The 27,926-nt window shown below is 38.2% G+C and overlaps 1 long non-coding RNA gene across 2 annotated transcripts; it reads left to right on the top strand.

Annotated features, from left to right (window-relative positions):
• The first annotated feature begins 1,354 nt into the window (after window positions 1–1,354).
• LOC139044844 (uncharacterized) lies at window positions 1,355–25,889 on the top strand. Of its 2 annotated transcripts, none has more exons than XR_011502167.1 (4): window positions 1,355–1,868; window positions 18,870–18,945; window positions 19,761–22,081; window positions 22,401–25,889. It is a non-coding gene; the product is annotated as an uncharacterized lncRNA (long non-coding RNA). The 2 variants fall into 2 exon arrangements; XR_011502166.1 differs by lacking the exon at window positions 1,355–1,868 and adding an exon at window positions 1,883–2,378.
• Window positions 25,890–27,926: the final 2,037 nt, after the last annotated feature.

Here is a 27,926-nt window from a genome sequence, read left to right as displayed (position 1 = left end):
GGTATGAAATGGGAAACTTGCACAAAGTCTGTTTGCAGGCTTTCAACGGTTTTCCCTAAAAGGATTTTAAGGCCTCCATCATCTTAGTTGACTATGGAACTGAGTTATGATTAGGGCAGGGAGCAGGTAGAGACCAGGAGTAGGGCAAAGAGATGTGAACCAGGTTGGTGAAAAAGCAGGTTGATTTTCTTAAGATCATCCGAGTGCTTTTTTGTGCGACACATCTGTGAGGCCTGCTCTGGGTTTTCCTAGGCAACAGTTGGATGATCTGAAACACAAAACCCGAAGAGAGTGTGAGGAAAAGAACAGTCCAAAATCCCAGTTCTAACCCTGTTTTCATGACCACTAGGAGTCTGCATCATCATTGGCATCATATGATTTACCTGCATCTTGGTTTCCTCATTTGCACAATAAGTAAGGCAGGGTTGGCCATCTGTAAAGTACTTCTAGCACTGGGGAATTGTTTTTTCTAATGGCTTAATGAGGCTTCAATTAAATCTAAAGGGTGCTTTCTAGAGAAAAGACCAAGATTGGTTGGAAGCAAATTTGATGGCAAGAAGTGAGAAAGATATTTGGAGGCAAATGGAAGATGGGCCTTAAGAGATCCTTAGATCACAATGCCTGAGAGGCTGACTAAATGGTCTATGCCTGGTACTCTAGAGGATCTTTGGAGCAAAAGTTTCTTTAAGACAAACCATCTCAGGTTGCCTGGGGCCTTACTTTCAAAAAAAACTTGAATGCCCCTTCCTTTTTGCCCAATCCTCCCGGAATCTCCTTTTCACTATGGTGGCTTCATTACCTGTTGGGGATTCAGAGATGAACTTAGGTCCAGAAAAAGGTAAGCAAATACTGCTTTCTGAAAACAGCTTCCTCATAGTCTGGAATCATATTTTTTGAGGGATACGTGTACATACTCAGTGAGCTTCCCCTGTGTTTTCTTTTGTATGGTCATTAACTTAATCACACAATCGGGAAGAAAGCCGAGCCTTGGCTGAGCCACTGCCCGGTCGATCCAGGTAGGTGTGTTCGTGGCAGACACTTCAGGGCTGGGCGGCTATGCTGACAAATCTGCCCACAAGACCTTTTGGCGACAAGTGGTAGGGGAAGGGTGCCCAGAGCTAGTTTTGCCTTCAGCCAAGGCAAACTGAGAAATATTTTATTTTAATACTGCATTTCAAGCTTTCGGATGTATCTTAACTCTCTCCGTGTCTGAACTTTCTCACAAGAGAGTTTCTAAGATTCCATAACCTCACCCATCTGCCGAGCTAGCTGAGGTCGCTGGCTGAGGCCATGGGCGTAAATGTCTGCACACAGCTGCGGAGGAAACAAGGTCACAGGGTCATGCAGGCTTGGCGCTGCGCTGGTCGCATGAAGTCCGGGCAGGTGGCCTGAGCTTAGAATGCCAAGACCGCAGGTCCTAGAGACTGGGGAAAAGGAAAACCAACTGGTTGCTGCACCAGCGTTCGTTGGGTCCCAGTCGGGGGCAGAATGCCTGGGTTTGACCCTGCGCCTAGCGCCTCCAAGAGTGCTCTCTGAGCAGCTCCAGAATCCCTCTCCGCATTCGGCGTCTGCCGGAGGGGGCAAGGGGGACGCTTGTATTTCCCGGGATGTGTTTGTAGGTTGTAGCGTGCGTCCACAGGCGTGAGGGGACCAGAGGGCCCGGGAAAGGACACGCGCACATCTCTGCACCAGTTCACAGGCGCTGGAGAGCCGAGACCGAAACTGGACCCATCCGGGCAAAGTTCCCAAGGTCCTGGGCCGCTCCCAGTCTCTGCGGCCCTCCGAGGCTCAGAGTCCGGCGTGTTGCAGTCGCAGCTGCGCGCCGGCCGCTTGCAAGCACAGATGTACCTCCGCGGTCGCGCGCCGAGGTAGGCGGGGTGGGGTGTGGGGACACGTGTCTGGCTCGGGTTCCGCATTTCCCACCTTCTCCTCTGGTCTCTGAACCACGGAGCGCAGCTGCTTCCTGTCCTCTAAAAGTTTTACTTCCCCGCGCCTTACCTCCTTAGGCGCCCTGCCCAGGGAGCGTGACCCTGAGCGGGGAAACCTTGGGACCAGTCATACCCAGAAAACTGTCCAGGAAGCGCGCCTCTCCCTTCCAATTGCGGGGGCTGATCCCCAAAGCGGCCTCGCCCCGGGGGTCAGGGGCTTCCGGTCCCTTTCTCCATCCACTATCCGGCCAGACTTCCGTCCGCCCGCCCTCCAGGACGGGGCTGCGCATCCAGGTGGAGCAGCCGCCCGGGTCTGCAGGGGCCCAGGGCAGGTGCGCCAGGGGAGGCGCAGACGGCCTCCTCCAGCTGCAGCCCTCAGCGCCCGCCCGAGCGGAGACGCGGCCCCAGCGGACCATCGTGGACCCATCGAGCGCGGGGCGAGCACGGCAGGCAAGGATCCGCTTGGTTTTAGCAGGGGAGGTTTTAGATTGTCTTTCTGTTTTCTCCTCTTACCCAATCCCATGTTCTGGAATCAGTTTGGCTCATTCCATGGTATCTCCGGTTTCCCCTTCGCTCAATCGCTCCTCACTTTCACGTTCTTTTCACGGAAAAGTCTCTTAAGCACTTATGGAGATTTGAGAGCATTCCTGGAGTCTTATGAGGAAACCCCCCTGGATGACTCTGCCATCCAGGCAACCAATTCCTGTGGAGGTCGCACTAGCCCAACAGGAGGCTGCATTGTCATTTACTGGGCATTGCTGACTACTCTACACCCAATCTTAGACTCAAAGAGATGAGCAAGTGCCAGTGCCCCCACAAACAGACACACACTCACATACACACATGCACAGCCACCTCTTGAACAGTTCCTCCCAGGAGAGGAAGCAGCTGGCCTGGCTTTTGAACTGATAGGCTTTTGGCCTTGCTTGGAAATGTCCATGTCTTCCTCTGAAGGTGCAAAAATACCTCCAAGGGGTGTAGAAAATTTAGCCTGTCCAGAAGCTGAACTGGGAATGGAGTGAGAAGTTGGGCCACCTCCTTTTCCTCTTCCAAATGCATTTTGGTTGACAGGCGGGTCATGAGGCCTAGAACGTTTGAGGCTGAAACATGTGTCCTAGACTGCCGGGTCTTGCATCACTTCTGGCTTTGTAATTTGGCTGGGCAGGGAGAAGGGATGCTCTCTGACTCTCCGCTTCACAGACTGTATTCCTAAGGCAACTTTTGCTTCTCTTACTTTAAATCAGGACTTAAAACTTTTTAGAAGAATATCTATTCTCCAGGAGTTGTGGATGAGGAAAATGAAGAAAAAGCTCTTTAAAAAAAAATTTTTTTTTAATCTCTAGGGTTAGAGGTCTGGTAAAGTGTCCTACTTGAATACAGAACCTGGTTATGCTAATTATTATTCACTTATCCCTTTTCCAGTTGCGTATATGTGTGCTGGAATATATATATGTGCATGTTATATATGGCACATATATACACAGATATATTTGTATATATACAAAGGTACATAGCCATTTTAGTACACACACACACACACAGGCACACAACTGGGAGGCACTATTCTAAGTATGTTTCGTAAGTTGATTTGGTTTAATTCTCACAACCTACCCAAGAAGAAGCCTACTAGGTGTCCCACACCATCATGTTTTAGGATTGTGTGGTTAGTATGGCTGTCATCTCGGAACAGAAAGATGACTTATAATACAGTGTAGTGGAAAGAACAGTGGCTCTTGAGTCAGAAAGCCTGTTCCAAATTTTGTGGCCTTTCCATCTATGTGTCTCAGTTTACTTTATTTGAACTGGGAATAATACCACCTGTCGGCTCATCACACAGCTGTGTCTTGAACAGCAAATAAAATCATTCATGTAGAAGCTTTTCATATTATGATACATGATTGACTTCCCTGTTGGTGAAAGAGATGCTTTCAGCCTCAACGTACCTTCCTCAGATAGTCAGATGCTCTAGTACCTTTATAAGAAATCATTTGTGGTCTTGACTTCCTTTAATGATCTTTGCTCATTTTTAAGGAGAGGCAGGCATAACAACTGGTTTGATTTTTGTGAGTGTGTATTCAACTACTTGGTATTTCTTCCTTGTGTCCCAAAATTACAGAAGGGTCACTGAAAAAAATATTCAAGAAATAAAATCAAGCAGGACTATAGGACCGTTCAGATATATGTTGTTTATTTGACTTAGCTATAATAATCCTAAATTATAAGTACAGTGTTTTACCAGTACTTAAAAATGGTAAGCCAGCGTAAGAGTAAAACTGAAAAGGGCTTTAAGAGGGGTCCTAGTTTAAAATTGCCCTGCTGTAGAAAAGATGGTCAAAATGCAGAAGAGTAGCCCATTTCTCTTCCTGGGTGCCATGTAACAAATGGCACCTTGCTTAGAAAGCCATGCTGTCCTCAGTGCTTCATGAGGACAACTCTAGGTCTGCAGATCATAGCAATCCATGAATGATACTCATCCATCTGTTAATATCATCAGAAGGGACCCCTGACTTCACCTCAATTTTTTTAGTGTTTTTAAATGGAACTTGAGCTATAATGCATTATTTTATCATACATTTCCCCTCTTTTAAAATGGAGATTTGATGAATGCATACAATATCTTCTTCTTTTTCCCAAATTCTAGAGGGAATAAGATCCTTCGTTAGCCAAGGACAGGAAGGAGATTTGGAAAAAAAAAAAAAAATCATGGGACAAAAGTAACTATCTCTATCAATTCTTTGTCCCTTCATTTCTCTTCAGATGGCAGCCACCAATTCCAAATTCCTCTCATCCCCTTTTTTTTTGCATTTGCTCTAGAGAAAAGCAGGACTGTGGGTTTCAAGGGGAGAAATCCGGAAATCAGTCCCACCCTTGACCAGGAGCCCAGAGCACACTTGCTGCGGGGGTTGAAATCTGGAAAAACTGTGGCATGATTACACTTTTCTCTGGGGATTCATCTCTGGATGGGCGTGCCGGTGTTACTCCATCGCCTGTAGAACTCAAAGTAGTTTTTTCTGTGTTTAGTTACTTTTTTGTGAAGTGTGAAACTCTTTTTTAAAAAGCATTTGATGACTTTTCTCCCAGACAAACAAATGAATTAAGATCTGTTTTCGCCTCTGGCAAGATTTCGTTGGGTCTTTGAGAAAGACAAACATAGCCAAACAGCGACACCCAGCCCAGAAAACGATGCAAACCATGCAGTTAGAAAAATCTCCGTACCCATAGGCTTCTCTATGCTCAGGGGTCCAGTGTAGGAGCCAAATGTGGGTGGAGGAAAGAAAATAAAGGCAATATTACTGCAGGGTCCCTCCTAGAAAGAGGGGTAAATAGACTGCTCCATTCAAATGCTTTTGAAGAGAGTGCAAGTTAAACCATTTGCTTTGAGCAGGGCTGGATGGAGGTAGACAGCTCACCTTCATGGGCGCTCGGAGTTCCATCTCAGAACCCCTCATCTTCAGTTGCCACCTGCCTTCAGGCCCTGTTAGATCTCCCTTTGTCTTTTCCCCTCCAGCAAGGTTGTGCTATACAAAATTCCCATTGGTATGAATAAATATCGAGAGAAAATTCACGTTTGAGTTTACATGAAAGTATTTTTTCCTCTATTTGCTTTTTTGGGCTTCATTTCTATTTTTGGAACAGCGTAAGGAAAGATGAGGCATTGATATGCAGAGGTACCTCTCCTCCTGGGAGATAATGCCTAAAACTACTTCCAAATCAGAACTCTTTGATTTTGAGGCCACATTTGAGGCCGTTTGTTAAGCCTCCAAACATGCCTAAACTTAAAACCAGGAAGATGTTGAGAAAACCTACCTTTCAAAAATTTAATTCCATGCATAGTAAAGATAATAGCATGGTAAAACAAGTTTCATCAAGTTACATGATTGCCAGCAGCTCACATCTGTATTTCCTAAATCCTTTAAATATTCCAAATAAGTTTATTTTGGTATTAAGCCAATTTTCTAACAAACAGCTCAGAAATAGGGACGTGGGATTTCTGATAACACAAATTTCTCTCTTCTCTGGGATGATGGTTTTCCTTTGAGTACATTTCAGGAGAAGAAATCTAAAGTTTAATGTGCACAGTTTCTGAGTCCCTGGCATATCAGCTCTTTATTGCAGCCTGTTCAGAGACCCAGGAGCATGGTCAGCTGGAAAATCAGATACTGAAAAGAGAGGATCTCTGATAATGACTTCACAATTTCATTGACTCAATAAGGAAACAACTCCCAAAGAAGATAATTTCCCCAAGACTCCCCTTTCAGAAATTTTCATTAGAAATGATAGATACTAAGAGCTCACAGAGCAGAGGAAAAGTAATAATATCTACAGGACATTATAGAGCCTAGAGGAAGAGGTCTCTTTAAAGCAGCTGGGTAGCTGTTAAAAATGCAGATTCCCAGATGCACCTCCAGAAAGTGGGTTGATCTCATGAGGGATCCAGAATCTTGCATTTTAAGTAATCATCCTAGGTGATTCTGGAGCAGGTGGTTCTTGATCCACACTTTGAGAAACACTGTGAAGTGTTTGTAACAGTAACCAGTCCTATGGAAACTTAAATTAAAATGCATGAGCACCTGGGTCTGAAATAGAGGTTAAAATGAATTATAGTGTTATAATGTACATTAAAATTTTTAGAAATCTTCAGTAATGTTCTATCTTTGCTTTAGGTCAATTTTCAATTTCTAGTGATTTGTAACATTTTGCTCTTTCTTTCCCACTCTATGGAAAAATTTTAAATGTTCATGGATCATCACCCCCTGAGGAGTTTGCTTTTTATGTTTTGGATTTCGATACATTAGGTTTTCTAAAATTGTGTCACAACTTACTGGTATATGTGTGTTCATGGCCTTCACCAACTCAGGCTCCGAGGCTGAGCTCCCAAGAACTCTTCTCACCCTTGGTGTTTGAATGGATAATAGCAGCAGAACTGAAAATCTCTTGAGCTACCAGTTTGCTCCCTGTTCCAGTTCACCAATCAACCACTGATGCTTCTCTGCCAGCGTATGCCTGCACAGAGGCTGCCACTTTCTGATGGTGTGTGCTTCTAAGCCACCGGCTCCTGCCGCAGAAGCTGCTGGTGCCGGGGAAACAGGCTCCTCCATTGGCTTCATCTCGCTGAATTTGCTGACTCATTACGACAGTCTCCTTCCGCCTAGGACTCAGGCCTGAATCTGAGGAGGTGGGGCCAGGAGAGCCTGGCAGCACCAGGTGTTATGCAGTGTTCACAATAACCCATCAGTCCTGATGTTGCCCATTATCCCTGAACACGATAAGGGCTCCTGGAATGCATTTTTTAAATGTAACCATAGGTAGAATAATCCTGCCCTACTAGGCTTCTAGATTTGTTAGGACATGCCTGAATTCAAGGGTAGATGCAGTCTTATCCTGGGGCCCGAGCTACAAGATCATTTTAAAGTCCACACAGTTCTTTATTAGCACAGAGAATCCTGCCAAAAAATTAGACTAGATTTCAGGAGATCTGACATCTAATCTCCTTCCCGCTCTGCCGTTCCCCAGCAGTGTGACCTTGGATGAACTAACTTCTCCAAACCTCAATCTCCTCACCAGTAAAATGAGAGGGTTAGACTACATCAGTGCTTCTCAGACTTTTGGGTTCCTAAGACTCACTAGGACATTTGATGAATGGACTCAGCGCCATTTCGGGAGATTCCAAATGAAGGTGGCAGTGGCCTGTTTCTAGGAATTTGCATTTTAATAAGCCCTCTGGGCAATTCTTTAACCTCCTTTGGGAAATATTTGTCAGGATCAGTGGTTGTCCACTCTGGTCTCATATTAGAAACATTTGGAAAGTTTTAAAAAATATTCATGGCTAGTCCCCCTCCAAATTAATTCATCAGAATATCTGGGTATGGGACCAGGCGTTGGTGTGCTTTAAAAGTTCTTTTGTGCAGCAAGGATAGATAATCAATGGATTAGATAACCTCTAAGATCTTTCCTTAGCTCCGGAACTCTGACTTCCAATGTAGGATTCTTGGTTCTTTACCTCAGTCCTTCAGTTTAGAAATATAGGGCACTCTGTGTAGACAGATCTACTAGAGGTTATGGGCTGAATTGTGTTCCCCTCAAATTCATATGTTAAAGTCCAAACCCCTACTACCTCAGAATGTGACTGTATCTGGAGACCTTTAAATAGGTAATTAAGGTAAAATAAGGCTGTATGGGTGGGTATCCAATGTGACTGGTGTCCTTATAAGAAGAGGTTAGGACACACGTAGCACAGAGGGACAACCGTAAGAGGACACAAGGAAAAGGCGGGCATTTGTGAGCCTAGGAGAGAAGCCTTAGAAGAAACCAGCCTTGCCAATCTTAATCTTGTACTTTTAGCCTCTAGAATTGTGAGAAAATAGATTTCTGTTGTTTCAGTCCCCCAGTTTGTGATTTTTTCTTATGGCAGCCCTAATACATTAGTCAAATAGTTTACTGAAATCTATCTGACTTCAAAGAAAATAGTGTTTGTCTTATTATTAGTTCAAAACCAACTTCTCTCTACTACGGACACAAATAAACTAAAACAAAAAAGAAAAGTGATTTAATGAGTTTTTTCCCCCAAAGTCCTGATTGAGGATAGGCTATGGAAATTTTATTTTTAAAATTTTTTATACATATTTTTTTATTTTAACAGTTTAAAATACTATGACCTAATCTTAAGGATGATGTTTTAAGTGACAGGACTAAGAAAATTTCCAGTGCTTTTTGATACTAATCATAAATAACAAACCTGATTTCAGTTAAATAACAAATCACGACCAAATTTTTAATGTGGTCATGTAAATTTAATGTAAATTTTAATTATTAGCATATGTGAAGCAGAATTTATTATTTTAATTTTGAATTTTATAAGACAACCCTGTCCCCTATCCTAATACATCCCTAACTTCTCATGTCTACTTCTTAAGATTTCTTTAATCTTAATTTTCTCTTGAGTCTACTCAAAGGGAGATTACTCAAAGAAGTACTTTCATCATAGTCTGGAAAAACACATTTAGATTGTAAAGAAAAAGATATATTGCCACCTAGTGGAAAACAAGCAGAATCATCTGGTTGTAATTCAGTTTTTAAACCACGAAATAGTTAGTACAAGAAATGTTTAAAAATGTTTTCTGATTGTGAATAACTATGCTTTGTTAATTAAAGGAAATCTTCCATGTGTAACTGCTATATCACTTTTGACTTTTAAGTTGTGTATTCTTTATTTTTATTTAGCAACTACTCGTATGCTGAGTGTAAAGGTGATCATAATCTTTCTCAAAGGCATTTAGCTAAAGTGACAAAAGAATTTGTAGGTAAATATAAAAAAATATTTACCACCCACAGAAAGTCAGTGTTATGGTAAACAACCAGTGTAACTCTAGGTGACTGAGCGTGGGTAGGTCACAGCTCTGGATCTTTTTCCTCATCTGAGGAAAGAGGATTGAACTACATGATTTAAAAGATATTTTCAATTCTAATATGATAAGGTTATATATCTATAACACACACTCATAGTTATTAGCTTCAGAGTCTTTTTAATAATTAAGTGCGCATCCAACCTTGGTTTAGGAAGTAATGCTCATGAGTTAAGAGGCGTACGTCTTTAGAATAACATTTCAGCATAGAACTGAAAGAAGCTTATTAATGGGAAGGAAGTTCCTATCTATTTATTTGGTTGCCAGGTTCCCAGAGTTGTTTTTTTTTTTTCCGTAAGAGTAAGGTGACCTGGCTAATTTTAACTTCAGCAATTACATTCTATCCAGCTCAGTTATCCTTGCAGCTTCTCTGTGGATGCAGCATCCTTTATTGTTTCCTGTCCTAAACTTTTAGGAAGTTGTTGTTAACTGATTTACTGTTGCTGACCTTTACTAAGCATGCAGGATGATATTATCTACTTGGTAATTCTGTCAATCTTTCTTACTATAAGCTGGGGAAGGAAAGGAGAGTTTAAAGATACTTCCCTTTTAATAGCTCTTGGTATGTCCCAAGAATGTCACAATCCTTAATTAGTTAACCCTACTATGTGTATGCCCTCTGCAAAGGTCCTATTTCAGATGATGTAATTCAGGGAGCTTAAGCTATCAAATTGTTTTGGCTCAATTGTTGGATACAATTTCTTTCTGTACAGCGTGAAGATAGAAATCCTTCCCTTTCAGATAGGATGGGCTTCATGTGACAATGTGACTATGTCGACGGGAAATAAGGAAGTACACTAAATTAGTAGGTGTTGTGAAATACTACAGGTAGGTAGTTTGTTATAATCACTCAACTTTTAAATAATAAATGTGAGAAATTGCATTTATATGAGCATTAATGAAATAGTTAGAGGATATAGGAAAAATTGATATCAAACTTTCCTTTGAGGCTTTGTCCAGAGACACGGCACTCAGGAACGCTAATTATATTTCTAGTAACTTCCTTACTTCTCCCTTCTTCTATCCCACCCCCACAAAAAAAAAGACAAGAAAGGAAAATGAACAAAAGAGAGAGAAATAGTTAATTTTCCAAAGTACATTTATTCTGAATGAAGTCTAGGGAAGTTGCTTCTGGCAGTTGAGGAGAAGAGAGAAGACTAGAGTGACATTTTTTCTTCCAAGAAACTCTTTCTCTGTGTTCTCTTTAGTAATAATTGATTCTTAGAGGCGTTTTGTGGTATTTGTTGCCAATTTTACCTATTCCCTTTTCAAACAAGCAAAACGGCAGAAAAATAATGTTCTAAGTCCCAAATATGAAACTGGAAACTACCTACTTTCTCAGAATGAATAACAGTTTCTCCCTTATTGCTTTCCCTGTACAAATAATTTGGTAACCAGATCCACCTAGTTTCAGAGGTATAAATTTCGGTTAATAATGTGAAACACTTTTTATTCTATTGGATTATATAGCTGCCTCACAGCGCTTTCATTATCATAGTCACCAGCCTATTATATATCTTCTAATTCCTCAATTAGATAGGTAGCAATGAAATATGGAAGAGGGGTACTGTTTGCCTGAAACAACTGTTGGATGTGACAAGGACAAATTAAAGGTCATGACACATGGCATTAGGGAAGCAATTTCTATTTGTTTGAAAAAACTCTCAGATTGGTCTGTGACTTAAATTTCAACATAATTTAATATATCTGTTCCTTGAACTGATACATCTGTCAACTGATTCCAATTATTACTCTAAGATAGCATTTTTCTGCATTGTAGTAGAAGAGTACTAAGTAATATATGTAGTCATGAGATGATGCCCTCTCTAGTAGTCTATAATTAAAATATTCCATTTCAGTTGAATAAGGCATTCGAAGTGCAGACCCATGGTATGGGTTCTTTATAAAGTAACTCTGCTTTGACTGTGTTGATTTTTTTCTTTTTATTATTCAAATGCACATTCATTTGATACACATTCCAGGGAAGCTGAGTTAAGAAAGTGAAAGGTTTACATCATAATAAATGAGAAGAGATTTCTGAAGTCATACATGTTAAAATCCAGACATTTTCTATGGCTCTTAGTAAAAAGAAGTTCCAGTATAATGAAATAATTTGGAAATACCACTACTACTCGGAATTTGGAGAATGTTAAGATGGAAAATCTCCCAGAAATTTGGTCAAAACTGCCAATGGTTCTTTCTGATAAAATATTGGTCTGCTCAGGTATAAAATGTTTTATTAACCCTCAATTCTATTGTGCACATTTATACATATGCATGACAATAAGCTTATTTATATTCAACCAAACCATTCATTTGGCAAGCAGCCTAGAATATTCTAGTGTTCTAAGAGTCAAACAAACACCCCAGAGATTCAAAGTCTTTGTTTCTTTTTCAATATCTCAAATCATAACAATTCTTTGTCCTCTCGTTGCTGCACTCCAAAAAGTGTATTAATTTACAGACTACACAAGCTGCCTAAATGCTTTCTATATCTACCTTAGAGAAGAGTCTTCATTTGGGGATTATATCTGAGATCTTTAATATCTCTGTGTACCTGAGTGGATGCGGTTGGCTTCCAGGCGAGCTGAGAAAAGTCACAAGTTTTTATTTTACTTTGTTTTGTTATTGTTTTCTTTTTTTAGTTCATTGGTGGGACAAAACTTAAGTCAGGATTTAGAATTATTGACTAGACAACCAATAAGAATAATTGTCCAGATATTGAGATTACTGATGACTGAAGGCATGACTACTGCCCTTCCTTGCTTTTCTAGGCTGTATTGGGAGGTGGAGCAAAAACAGGTACTGGAGTCAGAAAGACCTTGGCATTACCACTCGTTGGTGTTCTGTTGCAGTGTGTACTGCTGGCAAGTCATCTTACTTTTCTGAACCTGTTTTCTCTCCTGTAAACTTGAATATTGAAAACCAGAGAGGGTTGTTGTAAAGATTGAAGATAAAGTGTGGAAGTCCTAGTCACATAGTAGACACTAGATACATAAAAATTATTATTTTCATGATGCCCCTTTACAGATCTTTGTGAATTTTCCATTATCCTGTGGTTTCTCAACTTTACACTCTTTTCTCCCTATTGTGAATGAAGAGAGGCGTCTCCTGTACTCTTTCTGTACAAAGAAGAGGATGTTGCTGGGAAACTATGAAAGGAGATATCCTGGGATACAGACTGCTTATTTTCTTGAGAATTGTTGGTGGAAAACTTAACTAAGACAAATAAAGTCGGAGACTGAACCATGGACTCTTCCACTCCGCTCGGCAGAGCAGATTCATTACCTCCCTTGAACATCTTGGGTAAAAATCCACTCCCCCAGAGTCGTTTGGAAGCTCACCACTGCAGAGAGCTCCCTTCCCTGGTGGTCTGGTGGAGCCCAGGAATGCTGGTCCTTAGGGCACACCAGCCAGACCTGTTTGCTCACTCATGCTTGGAGCGAGCAGCATGGGAGGTCCTGATAAGCTGCTTCTTAAGGATGTGAGATGCATTCTGAGCACTTGTATCCACTGGTGAGATGAATTGTCAAGTGGGCACTAAAAGTCTGTATTCAAAAAAAGAATAAATGGTTGAATTCTGTTAGTATATTATCCTATTAGAGCCCTAAAAGTGATTCTATAAAGAACTTTTTCAAAGATCTATGTTTGATTTTGGAAAAGAATTATCCTATCTCATTACATAGTCTTTTAGGTCTCCTTTTTTTCTAAATTACCTAGGTGCTAGAAGAATTTAAACCAATAAGGACTCAAAACTCGTGGTTCTGTAGTTTTCATTCAAAGAGAGTTGAATAAAGAGAAAAAAAAACCCCACAGATCAGAGATTCAATCCTTGTTTAATTTAGTCTTAGCCTGAATTAAGTGTGAAGTATGTATGAAAAGTAAGTGAAGGCAAGACTAAGCTTACATACCCTATTCCATTTTAATATTTCTCTGAACGAGTGTGGGGTTGAAAGAGCAGAGGTTTTCAACAGTTACTGAAGCCTCATTGGTCCTCTAAAATTATCTTATATTAGTTAAGGAACACCTAGAAAGTTCTACTTCTAAAGATTTAACCTCAAGATGATTACTGATTTGACACTGTTCCTGGGTTAGAAAGTAAAATGATCAGGGAATTTTCCAAGCTTTTAAGAACTTGCACAGAATTTTTGTTTACTTGGAAATGTAGTTTCTGACTATATTTTCTTTTCATACAACAAATTTCATCTTTTTTTATTTTTTGGAAAAAATGATCTCTCCTTTTTTTATAAAAATATATTTTATGCTGTTTTTGAAGAGAAATCTTTAACTCAGTGAGGACCTCTTCCACCTTTACTATGTCATTACACTACTGTAAATCCACGTCTTGTTACCAACGTGTGCTGTTTAATGAATTTCCTTCAAGATCCTGAAGTCGGGAAAAACTGGTGCTGGTTACAGCACTTGTTCAGTGGAGGATCTGGGCCCCTGTAGACGATTAGCCTTATTGTAGAATTCAAGAAACCAGCATGTGCTGTCGAGTCAGTCTTTAGAGGTATGCCGTTGACCAGCAATGTGGGAGGCAAAAGAAATGAAACATCAGGCCCACCAATGCGGTGCTGATGAGATCCTATCACTCATTTCTCGTGAATCTAGACTGTGTCTGTCCTGGCCCAACTGGAAATGCATTTTTGGCCAATAAGCACTATTCCATGTATGAAAAGCACGTTTCAAAGTTTATGCTATTTCAAATACATTAGGTTGTATCAGGAGAATTTGTGAACTCCTTTTGAAATGATGATTTTTGGATTTTGAAAACAATCAAAATAAATACACTATGTTACTAAATGTGTTTTTTAATACGTTATCCAGATTCTATGTCCTCAGCAATTTATATTCATAATAAAAACTTTTATTTTTTTCAAAATGAAAAGAGCCAGCTTTATACATGAAGCTAAGAGTCCACTAGAGGTCACTTTTTCAATTTATTTCCCTTAAAAATAGAAAAATCCAGCCTTGATTCTTGTCATCGAATCTTTTTTACATGCCTTTGTTTCCAATGTTGGAAACTTTGTTTCTTCCCAGGAAAAATTCTGCTATTTCTTGAGTTTTTTTCTGAACTTTTTCCCACATTGGGGTCATATATTCTTGTATGTATGTCAAGTATATTTTCTATTGTGACATTTTTAGTGATCCTCTTGGGTACCTAATTAAATCTATATTTTTTTGTTATTTAAATGTCACTATTTGAACACTAGCAACAAGTGTCTATTTCTTAACAATTTTAATGGACTTTATAATGCTGTATTGGTGTGAAATAACCAGAGATGTATAGCCTTCGTGAGAGTTAGAAGACTTCGAAGCGAGCCGTTCCTTGCCACAAACACTAGAGCTGATGAAAAATATCCAGCATCAACACCTGTGGAATTGGATCTCTGAATTTCACCAGACTTGGTTTAATTTCCCTAGTGATCCGTTAGAGCTATGTTTTGAGCCACTTTTTAAAAAGCAATGACTAAAATATGAATGTCTGATGTACTTTGGTTTATCTAACTAAAAGACACTTTATCTTTTTTTTTCCTTTTTCTTGAGGCTTTCACTAGCATGAAAATGTTCACAGGCTGCTATTATGTTGTTAAAAACATAACATAAAAATAACATTGCAAACATATATATATATCTTTGTGTATAAATAGTCTTATGTATTTTCCACTAAGCCTTCTGCGTAAGCTTACAATTTCTGGGCGCCCTATTGGATAAATACCCACTATGTCTCTCCTATATCCATAACTATATTGATTTTCAAGCATTTTTTCAGCTACTCTTAAAATTTACCCCAAATCAGCAGTTTTTAAACTCTGAAATAGTGCAATATCACATTTCTCTATGAAATGGAGACATTTGTAGGGAAATCACTTACACAGATTTATTCGTGCCATCCAAAAGAACGTCTACCTTTTTACATCATTCACCCTCCGCTCACTTGTTTAAATACACCCCAACAGAGGCCGCTTTAAGATAGTTTCTACCACTTTTGAAAAAGAGCTCATTGAAAGAAATATTTAAAATCTGAAAACAAAATAAGAAAGTTAAAACATCAGGTGTCCTTTGAATCATTATATATATAATACCTAATTTTAATAGTATTACTTCTTAAAATTATTTTCATGCATGAATCTAATACATGAATAATTTCCCCATGTAAAATACTGAAATATCACAGATAAGGGCAGCGTCTGTTGGTCACTAGTCCTATTCTGCCAAACTTCCCAGAGATAAACTCCTTCTGTGTATTCTTCCAGAACTTGTGGTAAACATTTACCTTCAAAGGCGAGTACATCTAGAATATATGCTGTATCATTTTGTTCTATGTACACATATGTTTTTAAAATAAATGTTATGTAACATTGAACAAATTGTCCTGTCGTTTATGTGTTTGATTTTTATTCGATAATAGATGTTAGAGTTATTTACATATTGGTTCCTACAAAGCTCTCTCATTCTTTTAAACTACAGCGTAGTGTCTTTGAGAATGGATGTACACATAGTTTAATTACCCATTTTCCTAGGGAAGTACAATTAGTCTATTTCTACCTTTTCCCTCTTAGAAACGATGTATCTGTGTCTATCCTGCTATACATGATTGATCAAGCGTTCCTCCACAATGGATATTGTGAAGAGAATTGCTAGATCATAGGGAAGAGGCATTGAACACTTTAATAGATGCCACTGAATAGCTCTCCGAATTTTGTCAGCACCCATGTCCTCCCAGCCAGCAACAACTGGAGAATAGCAGCCTCCTCACACCCTCACCAGCATGCACTATCAAACTTTACACTTTTTGTCATTTCTATGGTATCTCATGTTTGAAATTTTATTTGCTAGTTATTATTTGTGTCTAGGCTCATCATGTCTCCATGCATTTATTGGGTATTGATAGTTCATCTTCTGTGAATTTCTTATTCTTATTTTTTGCTCTTTTTTCTATTGTATCATTTGCTTTTTCTTACTAATCTCTAGGAGATCTTATATATTTTGAATATCAAGTGCTTATTTGTCATATTCATGAAAATATTTTTCCAGTCCACATCTCTATTTTTAACTTTGCTTATGATTTCTCTGACATAAATAATTTTTTATTTTTATGCTGTCAGTTTATCAGCTCTTTCTCTGGTGACTTTGTCACTCACGTTAGATGTCTAACAGACTAATTCATATTGTATGTAATTTATTTGGAGTACTGGGCAACAAAATAATCCATTAGAGTATAGCTAAACACTTTCAAAATAGTAATTATCCTGTTTAACAAGAATAATATTTTCTTATGTTTTATGCCAATTTAAAGTCAGTACTGTGTTTCCTAGCTTAATAAGGGATGGTTGTCAAAAAACTTCAGCAAAATTATAATGATGATATATTAAAAATTTTTTTCTTGCTAAGGAAAACCATTCCTTCCATCATAACAAATGTATCTCTTATATATTTATATTTTCTTCTAATCCTTTTATGGTTTCATTGTTATAAGTATTGTTTAAATCTTCAGACTCTCCGAGGATTATTTTCATGTGTGAGGTACAAATCTCATTTAATTCTTTTCCCAAATGGAAAACAAGTATTCCTGACATCATTTGATGAATAGTGCATATTTTCTTGTTGATTTAAAATGCTACTTTTATGATAATGTAAATTGCCTTATATTCAGAGAGTTATTTCTGGGCACTTTACTATTCATTTATCATTATTATTATTCACGTATTCCTGCGTAATACCACATTTTAAAAATTAGCACGTCTTGCTAACTGGCTTATGCAACCTGTTTTTCTGTCTTCATTTTTGTCAAAATTATCCTTGCTATTCTTGTTCATTTACTCTTTCATGTTGATTTTAGAATTGGCTTGTTACGGTTACTGAAAAATTCTATTGAAAGCGAGAATTGCACTGAATTCACATATTAATCTGAGGAGAAGTGGCATATCGAGTCTTCTCATCATTGAATATATGTATCTCTGAAGTTTTTAGGTCATGAACATCTTTCAGTTAACTTCTATTTTTCTAATAGACAGGTCTTGCCAGGTTTATTCATGGTGATGCTATAGTTATTGGTATTGTAAAAGAAACCTTCTATTCTTTTTGCCGTTTCTGAAGATTGCTTGCGTAAAAACAAAGTTACAGCTTTTTAAAGATTGATCTTGTGTCTACCTAGCTGAATGGATTAATGCTAATTATTAATTCTAATAGTGTGTCAGGTGATCCTTTTGGATGATTTTTACATCAGTGATCATTTCATCATCAAATAATGACAGTTTTATCTCTTCCTTCCTAAGATATATACCTTTTATTTAATTATTTTTGTGTTTTACTGCATTGACTAGGATATTTAAAATGCTGAATAGAAGGAATATTGGGCATCTGTGTCTTCTACTGGGTTTAATGGGAAAAATTTTAATATGTCATCATTATGATTTTGCTGAAGTTTTTTGACAGCCACCCTTTCTTAAGTTAGAAAACACAGTATTGATTTTAAATTTGCATAAAACATAAGAAAATATTATTCTTGTTAAACAGGATAATTACTATTTTGAAAGTGTTTAGCTATACTCTAATGGATTATTTTGTTGCCCAGTACCCCAAATAAATTACATACAATATGAATTAGTCTGTTAGACATCTAATGTGAGTGAAGCTGGGGCGAATCCTAGAAAAACATATAAAGACTTTGTCCAGTTTTTCCTAAGAACCACTGTTGCTTATGATTTACGAACTAACAAGTAGTCCAGTATTGGTCTTGACATTGTTATAATGACTAGGACATTCTAACCAAGGACAGTTTGGGGAGTTTATGATTTATTCAACAAACATTTAACGAATGCTTATTTTGTGCCAGGCATAGAAAATGAATATTGAAAGTTGGAGGAAATTTATGCATCTGAAAATTTGAGGAATTGATTCAATTGTCATTCCCATATTCCAGAAGTAGAAACAGATATTTGAACTTAAACATTTACCAGTGGTATACAACAGCAGTTCTGAAAGTTCAGAGATCTCTGAGATTCTTTCGGGGAGTCCATAATGTCAGCCCTATCTCAAGTAACCCCCATCTCTCACGCTGGATTGGAGTGTTTCAGAGGCTACGGGATGTGTGCTGTCAAAACAGGTTGAGCAAAGATATGAGAATCCAGCTCTCTTTTAATCCAGCTAGTAAAGGGATACACAAAAATGTAAAATAATGCTTCTCTTCCCACTAAATTATTTTTGGTTTTGGAACATATGATTATTCTTCCTAAAATATATGCAATTCTATTCTCACAATTCCTCATGCTGAAAACCTTGGAATATCCCTGGTTCCTCTATTTTTCTCCTATTCCATGTGCAATCTATCAATTAATCCTATTAGCTCTACATCAAGATGTATCAGAATATATGCATTTCTCATTGTCTCTGCTGCTGCCAACCTGCCCGGTCTAAACCCTGATGTTCTCAAGCCTGATTAGTCTAATAACCTTCTAATGCTTTCCTTGCTGAAGCCCTTTTCCGCCTTTAGTAACTTGATCTGACTAAAATCTTAAAATTTCTCTTGCAGCTGTGCTGAGGAGAGACTGTGGAGGAAAGGAAGAGCAGATCAGTGTGCTCAGTTAGGAGACACTGCAATAATTCAGGTGAGAGGGGGCAGGACCTCTACCTGGGCTACTGGTGGTAGAGGTAGTGGCAGTAAATGACTAAATTCTGGATGCTTTTCATTATGGGAAAATTCAAGCATATACAGATATAGAAAGAATAGAATAATGAACCCATGTGTAACTGTCTCTCAACTTCAACAATGATTAATTTATGACCAATTCTTTTTTACCTATTAACTTCTCACTCTCTGCTTTAATATATTGTTTTGAAGCAAGTCCCAGAGATCAAATCATTTCATCATAAATATTTCCGTATGTAACCCTAAAAGAGAAGGGATTTTTTTAAAGGGGAAAAAATGATCACATTTAAAAAATTAGGAATGATTTCTTGACATCATCAAGTATCAAATCATTGTTCAAATTTCCCTGATTGTCTCGTACTAATTTTACGATCTGTTTGAATTAAGATCTAAATTGCAATTGATTTATGTGTCTCTCAAATCTTTTAAAAATCTACAAATCCTTTCTATACTTTTTTGTTGCCATTTATTTCATGAAAAAGCTGGGCCATTTGTCCTATAAAATCTCTGACACTCTAGATTTTTCTGATTGCATTATTGTGGTGTCATTAAATCATGTTTCTCTGTCACCTTTATTTCCTGTAAACTTACAGATCTCTGCAGACTTGATCAGTATTCCTCAGGGTGCTACAAACATGCTTCAGAAGTCACTCATCTGGTTGTTTCACTTAGGAATGATAACGACCATTGATGGTCATTGCTTTGATCCACTATTTCAGTAAATGTTGAAAAATGGTGATATTCTAATTCCAACATTTCTCCTTCAATTATTAGCAGGAATTCGTCTGTCTTATCCTGGAGAGAGTGGATTCAGAAGATGAAAGGAAGGAAAGACAACAGAGACGCTAGCTTGAGGAGATAAAATAGTCAATAGACGATTTAAAAATAAAATTATTTCTGGATTGGGAGATTTTTACCTATAATATGGAGAGAAAGAACATAGCAGAGTAATAGAGACTATTCGGTGAACATGGGAAATAATACAATGAGATGTTTCTCCAAGTTTATTATTCTGAAAACTGTCAGAAAATATCAAATTTCTTTTTATTCCTATAAACCAATGAAACAGAAATTGTGTAACTTCTAGTAGTCTCATAATTTCGAATGTAACTGTAAACTTTGTGATTTTGTTGATTTTTTCGGTAATGTTATTTTGAAATTAAAAAGCTTCTTTTGGAGTTTACAAATCTCTTCCTCAAATCTTATCTCAGTCAACCCTCAGAACAACACCGGGAGTTAGCTGCTTAAGTAGCACTGCTTTCTATTACAAATGAGGGAATCAAAAATATTTTTCTTTCACAGTCTTAAAAAGTTAACTCTCATAAGCAGGACTGTTTGACTCAGCCATAAATAACTATTGCCTTGCCAGTGTTGAGAGCTGTGTTCCTGCGGACACAAGGAATGAATGAGTCAAAAGATATGTATGTGCAACAGCACAGAATCTTTGCTTTTTGGCTCACTTGAATATTCTGAATATCAATTTGCCAGGATTGGGCCACAAGTTGTATGGTTGAGGTGGGAATGAACAAGCAGACATAATTATCGGAGTGTAATAGAAGAAATATCAAACTTAGAAGTCTGTTCCTGACTTGCTTTGAGAATTTAGGCAAGCAATTCCCCCTGCCTTCAGTTTCCCACCAGACCAAGTGAAGAAATTATGGGTGTTTTGAAAATGATAGTTTAACTTTTCCATTTATATTTTGCATTGATCATAGGATTGAGAGGCTAGAAGGAAATCCAATTAACCAATGTTCTAAGGAAATTAACTTAGGAAAAACGAACATAATTAATTTGATATTATTTACAAAGGACATATCTTGGAAATACCAATGAAAGAATTGTAGGATTAGAGAATTTCTCTAGTATTAGAAAAGAGTAACAACACAATCGTGCTATTTTAATATCATTTAATGAGTTCAAAATGACAATAGCCATTATTCTAATTAATTCTAAGTTTTAAAACAATTTCTAAAGTAATGTGAATATTTATATAAAATGAGTACAGTAAAATATCTAAAAATATACATTTTCTTTTGACTTTGATTTTTATATGTTTCCGTTTCAATTGATATTGAAACATTAAAAATTATGTAATGATTTCCTCATGAATGTAGTTCATCTCCCCTCATCCTTCTCTGACTCACGATTTATCACCTACGAAGGCTAAGGTGGAATGAGTGGATGAGTTTCTTTCGCCGAGATACATGCACACTTAACTTTTGAACTTTCATTTCTTGTAATTTCATGTCTATCCCAAAAACTTTTTTTTCTGTTACAGTGGAAAGAGGATGGGCTTTGTTAGCACCCAATCCTGGGTCCAAACGTTACCACCTTACTAACGGTGTGGCTTCAGACAATTTGCTTAACCTCTGAGCCTGTTTCTTCCCCCTTAATGCAACTGTTTCACTTCCCTTACCTGTGGTCTTGATGTGAGGTGTTCGTGGAATAACGCGAGAAGTGCTTGGCGCACAGCAGGTGTTTCATCCACAGCAGTGTTTTCTTTCCCCATTCACTTCTTCCTTAACCTTGTGCTTGGGTCTTTCACTCATAGAACCGGTCCTACAAAGAGTGAGGCAGTGAATCTCTTGCAGCTCCAATTCTTTCTCCTTTCAGATGTCAGGGCCTTTTCTCCAGTAATCTCAAAATCTGTACAGAGTTCTGTAATTTAGCCATTTACATGTGCGCAATATGGGTTTAATTACAGACTCCTTTGAGCTTGAAGCAGCCTTATGGATAGGTAATTTAGCCCATTTTACAGTTGGGAAAATTTGGGGCCAAAAAAAAGCTTTCCCAAATACACATGATGACTGTTGCTGGGGCTCCATCTCCCTTTTTCAGTCAAGGCCACTGCTTGCTGTATCACACCTCTTTGGGCATTGTAAGCTGCTTTGTAATTGTTGGATGACAAGCTTTGTGCTTTGTGCTATTTTACCAGAATTTGAGGTCCCAGTAAGTAAGAGGAAGGGGATTTGTGTGATGGTTGGGAGGTGGCGCAGACGTCCCTGACAGGTCTGGCTCCAGAATTTGCAGAGCTCAGCGCAAAATGAAAGTGTGAGGCCTCGTGTTCAAACAGCAGGAAAAGAATATCATTAAAGGTACTAAAATGTAAGAGTTTTCCCTTTTCTTCTGCTTCTCTCTTTCAATTTGTCATTCCGTTTTTTCATTCATTAGCTATTTAGTGTTGTTCTAAGTAAAGAAAAATTGAAATTTTACAATATTGCAGAAATTTTACTATCTTCATATTGTGCAATGCCAATTTTAAATATAAATATAAGAACATTTAAGTTGTATGCAGAATCACCAAATTTCACAATTCTATTTTTACCTTATACATGTGCATATGTATTTTGCTCTTACCAGAACAGTGAAAATCTGCACAAAACTAACTTGACTTTTTATTTCCTTTCTTGATAGACACACAGACTACCAGTACTCTCTACTTTCAGCTTACTGCTAAGTAAGGAAGGACTGAAAGGAAAAGGAATTGTGGATTGTCCTATCTTTTGCTTTTCTTCTACGTCATTATTTTCAGCACAAGTGGTTGAGAATACAGAAAAGCGACACACCACCAATGTCTTCCTTCTGCATGCAAAGCAAGCACTGGTTTAAACAGAAAGCGTGGCCTCCCAGGACTCTCAGCAACTCTCCGTCACCCCCAGCCTTACTCAGTCTTAGATCTAAAAGACTTACCGGTTTCTGGCTTTGAGCCTCACTGAACTCCCAGACATCTCATGGATCCACTGGACTTCTACGCTCCTGGAGCATCACAAACACTATATATGAATGGGGCAGCAAGGATCAGAGGCAGACATTCAGATTGGGTATGTCTCCTCTGCTCTTGCATGCTCCATTGTCCCACTAGACTTCATTTCCAAAACATAATTTCAAAGATAAAATTATTAAGAATTTCAAAATGGCATGAGCAGATAATTAAGACAAGCGAGGTCTTTCTGAGCCTAGGGCCCTGGGAACTGCACAGATCACCTCCCCGTGAAGTTGACCCTCCTTCAAATGTTCCTGAAATCAATCAGACAGATACTTGGCTTGCCTATTCAGTGGGACCAACATGTTCTGCTTTGCGTCACCTCTTGCCTTCTTCCCTCATTCTTTCAAGGAGCTTTTATCCAGAAACTCTTCCTTTATTGCTTACATTCATCTTTCATAGTTTTTATTACTTACTGACATTTTATTTATTTGGTTTTTCTTTTGCTTTTTTTGGTGAGGAAGATTGGTCCTGAGCTAACATCTGTTGTCAATCTTCCTCCTTTTTTTTTTCCTACTCAAAGCCCCAGCACATAGTTGTATATCCTAGTTGTAAGTCCTTCTAGTTTTTCTGTGCAGGAGGCTGCCACAGCATGGCCTGATGAATTGTGCGTAGGTCCACGCTCAGGATGTGAACCAGCAAACCCTGGGCCGCCGAAGCGGAACACACAAACTTAACCACTACTCCACCGGGCCAGCCCCTGACCTTTTATTTTGTATGAATTTAATTTAACTTATCTCTATATCCCAGTCATATAAATTATCTGAGGTTCTGTGTCTCTTTACCAAACTTCCGCATCTTTACAAAATCATTTATTATTAATATTGCACATTATAAAAAACTATTGTCTATTTTTCTTATTCTTTCTGAAATATGTCTACAAATACAAGATATTTCTACACAATTGTTTTTTCCCATGAGTAAATCTAGTAAGTTTCCAGGTTGGGAGGGCAATTATCTCCTTATAAGAGTAACACTAGTAAATATTTTGCCTCTCTAAACTTTGGCCAACATTCCTTGGTTTTCTCTTTTAAATATTTGTAGTATCTTCCAAACCATTTTTCTCTAAATGTGCAGGAAATGAATTATCTTTCTTCCGATGTGTTTTGCTTTTAATGTTTTCATTTAATTAAACTTAGTAATGCACATTTACCATGACATTTCGGGAGAAATTTGAATAATAGAGTCCAAATCTCTTTAGTATTTTATACTTTCCAAAGCAATTCACATATATTTTCTCATTTGATCTTCATGGCAACCCTGGGAATGATCCAAAAATGTCTTTTTAACCTTAAAATTAATAAATAATGTTTCAAATAGCATATTAACATACTTGTTTCTCCCATTCTGAAGTTTAAACTTTTATAAGAATTTCTTTGGAAATTATACGTTAGCCCCCTCCTCTCCTGAAAAAAAAGTCTCTAGCAGAGGGAATGTCAGGGCTTCATGGTAAACAAATAAAACAGACATTTTGGGATCATTACAGCCACTTGGGTTGGTGTCTTACTGTAGCCAGTCATAGTGTAAAAGCACAACAGCATAAACTTAAAATAAGTTATTCTTTATTCCAGCACATTTTAAACTTGCCCTGTGCTTGTTTTCTAGGTCAGATGTAGAGTACAGTAACAGAGGAGGCTGAGTAATCAGGCTTCACCCTTTTGTAGTGGCCTCTGGTGTTAAGGAGAATTTAGCATTTCACTCTCACAAAACATGGGTACAAACATCATAAAACCAAATCCAAGCCCCCAATTTCCTGGAAAATATTTCATATATTTTTCTTCCTCCAAAATATTAATATATTTTTCTTCCTCCAAAATTTAAATTCCATATACTTATTCTGAAATCAGAATTGCTGCAAAATATTCTTTCTTATCATGGCAACGTACTAGGAGAGTTTGGGAAATCGTTCAACTTTAACTGCTGGTCAAATGAGTCAACACTCCCTGTTCACACAGCCGCATAGTTAGCAGAATCCTAAATATATTCCTATTCTGACTATATCACCTGTTTAACTCTCTTGGATATTATTTCTATATATTATATAATATTTATAACTACACGATATGTAATATATAAATATATCTCTGTAATTACATTTATAATACTTTGATAGATCCTCTAAGCTGTCTATTCTTAGGTAAGTTTCAACAAAGCTCTCACTGCTTGCTGCCTTCTTTAAATTTTATTCTGATGACCAATTTCTAGTTTAACTTCAGCTTTCTTTTCCTTCTGCTCCCCTCCATTCCTTCAGCTGGGACACACCAATACTTGGAATACCTTTTAACATTCACACTTCCTCTCTCAGTGGCTTCACTTTCCTTCCTTTTCCTTTCTCAGGTATTCAGTTTCTCTGCTTTCAGGTCTTTCCACACCCTCCCCTCTCCACTCCTTCCTTCTGGTTGGTGCAGCTGACTGGGGGTTGTCAGTTCTCAAAAAGGAGAAGGAGAAAGAACATTCACATCCTATACTTTTTGGCTACTTTCCTGCTGTTGCTTCTTCTCTGCCTCCCCCCAACACACCCACACCTTCCCCTCAGTGGCTCTTAACTCCTTTTCTAGCATATTCTCCCCATTCTTTCTTCCTTTGGTAATTTCTTGTAACTGCTACTGGAATTCTTTCAATCATTACTTCTCCTTATCCCTCCAGGTGGTAGTTATCATGTCACAGCTTAAGGATGAAGGTAAAAAGATACAGTTGTTGTTAAAAAGAAGAAACACCAATTATTTAAGTCATTGAGTAAGCATTACAAAGACAGTTAACATTGGAGCTTAGACTAAAGACAGATGTCCCCACTCCCAGGCAATTCCAGGGCTCTCACATACTTCTTGGATACTATTGGTCATTATAGTGGATCCTGGCCTGCCACTGCCAAAATCCACACTGGAAGGGAGTACCCTTGCTTTTGGTGAGAGGCCAGTAATACATACCGTAAGATAATTATGCATTCATGAAAGAAACAGAATTGTGAATATTGTCAATGTAAGACGTGCCTGTTGAGTGTCTAAAGAAACCCTGAGGATGTATATTATTACTTACATTCACACAGAGACAAAGACGTGAACATGATTCACAAGAAAATTCTACCTGCATGTAAAATTGGTTGATAGAATTGGGAATGATTAACTCAAAAAGAGGAAGAACTAGAAGGGACACGATAACTGTCTTCAAATAGCTGAAGTGCTATTAAATGGAACAGCAATTAAATAAATAATTAAATTTATTTCCAGAGGGTGGTAATTAGACCAAAAGTGGAAGCATGTTTTTACTGCTATAAAGAAAGCGAGGGAGTCTTTTGCCTCATTATACATTTTTCTCTCTATTTGCATTATATCCTTTTTCTATGGCTCAGCGACTCTAGGTGAAAGGAATATTTTCTTTATCCTATGGAAGATTCTATTATGTAAATCCTTCAGACTTGCCTTGATATATTAAATGGAACTAAAAGGAATTTATTAAATCTTCTATCACAGTGGTTCTCAACTAAGGGTGGATTTTTGTTCTCCAGGAGATATCCTGTAGTATCTGAAGACATTTTTGGTTGTCACACTTGGGGTAGGGTGCTGCTAGGTAGAAGCCAAAGATGCTGCTAAACATTCTACAATGCACAGGACAGTCCCTCAAAACAAAGAGCACTGCTGAGGGTTCTCAACCTCAGGACATCAACCATCAGGACAATGGTCCCGTGTGCAGAGCTAATCCCAACCAGTCCCTCTGCTTAATCCTATTTCGCATGGCAGAAGTAAAATATTATTTCATTTTTTCCCTTCATGTTTTCTAGCAAATCCTGACCATCATTTCCCCTTCCTAGGCAGTTGTATATTTTGGGTGAGTTTGGTGAAGCTCTTATACTCGGAAAGATGAAGAAGAAAAGTATATGTACAATTTTCAAAATATGACCCTTGTTAGAGGTAACTCTCTATTAGAAGTAGTCACAAAAAGCTGCTAAATGTGACTGGATAATATTGGGAACTACCAATTTAAATGCCTTTATCTCTGTATTGCCCCTTTCCCTGATCTCTATCCAAGCAAGTAGCCAATATATACTTTATTGAGTTTGAGGAACCACACAGCTGGGTAGAAGGAGAAACAGTATACAAGTATTTTGGAGTACTGAAAACCCAAACACTTAGGAGAACTTAGAGGGTCTGTGGATGAAGACAAAGGGGCAAGAGGTGTCAACAGGGTGTCTTAGAGATTCAGTGGGAGAGGTAGGCTTCTTCCACCCACAGACTAAAACCTCCAATATGGTGGGTAGGGTTGTCTGGAGGTAGATATTTGAGGATAGAGATATTTTGGAAGTGAGGCTCTAGTAGCATATCAGAGAGGAAGCAGACCTTCTAGAAAAGTGTCTGGTGGATTCATACTGCAGATACAGCCTACGTTAACACAAGTTTAGTAATTTTGAAGGGACAGTTCAGGGTGGAACAAACAAAGAGCTAATAACCAAGATCCCCTACATCTCCCAACCTTGCTCCAAACATGGAGAGAGGAATGGAGAGCCCAAGAATGACTCAATATTTTGCTAATCTGACATAATAAGGACTCAGAGAGAAAACTCAATTGCTACATAAAATAAAGAAAATTGTATTTATTGCACCTATGAATTTGGAAATTCATATCCACATTGCAAGAAAATTGTACTTAGTTCCTCACAAGTGGAAAGCATTTAAGAGAAAGCTTCTCTCCCCAACCGTTCACAATCTCCCCTTCATGCAACCTGTTTTAGATAGGAGCTTTCAATCTGCTAAGCGTGGTCTGCTATTGGGTTGTGAAATCAATTTGGTAGGCTGCAACATTTTAAAAAGAATAGTTTAGATGTGAAAAGGAAAATAGAGTACATCAAATGTATCACACAATTAGCTTAAGTATTATTTTGTGAAAGTGTATACTGGAAGCCACATAAAATGAACTGCTTAACACAAAGTGTTTTAAGATGTTGGCCCAAGAGACATCTGGGACTAATGCCATCATGCCTTACATTCCAACTTACTGCATCATCATCAGAAGGCTCGCATCTCCATACGACTCTGCATGGTTCCTCAGCTGACCCCATTTTCCTCTTCTACCCTAACTCTCAAACATTTTCCACTGTGCCATCTGAGACTCCTGTTTTATCATGAGAAAAACCCATTATATCTTCAACTGCATTTTTTAATGCTCCCTTCATCTTCTTGCTC

Source organism: Equus asinus, chromosome 3 (assembly GCF_041296235.1).
Source record: "Equus asinus isolate D_3611 breed Donkey chromosome 3, EquAss-T2T_v2, whole genome shotgun sequence".
Taxonomy (NCBI): domain Eukaryota; kingdom Metazoa; phylum Chordata; class Mammalia; order Perissodactyla; family Equidae; genus Equus; species Equus asinus.
The sequence above is the reverse complement of the archived record's forward strand: the minus strand, read 5'-3'. Positions and strand labels throughout refer to the sequence as shown.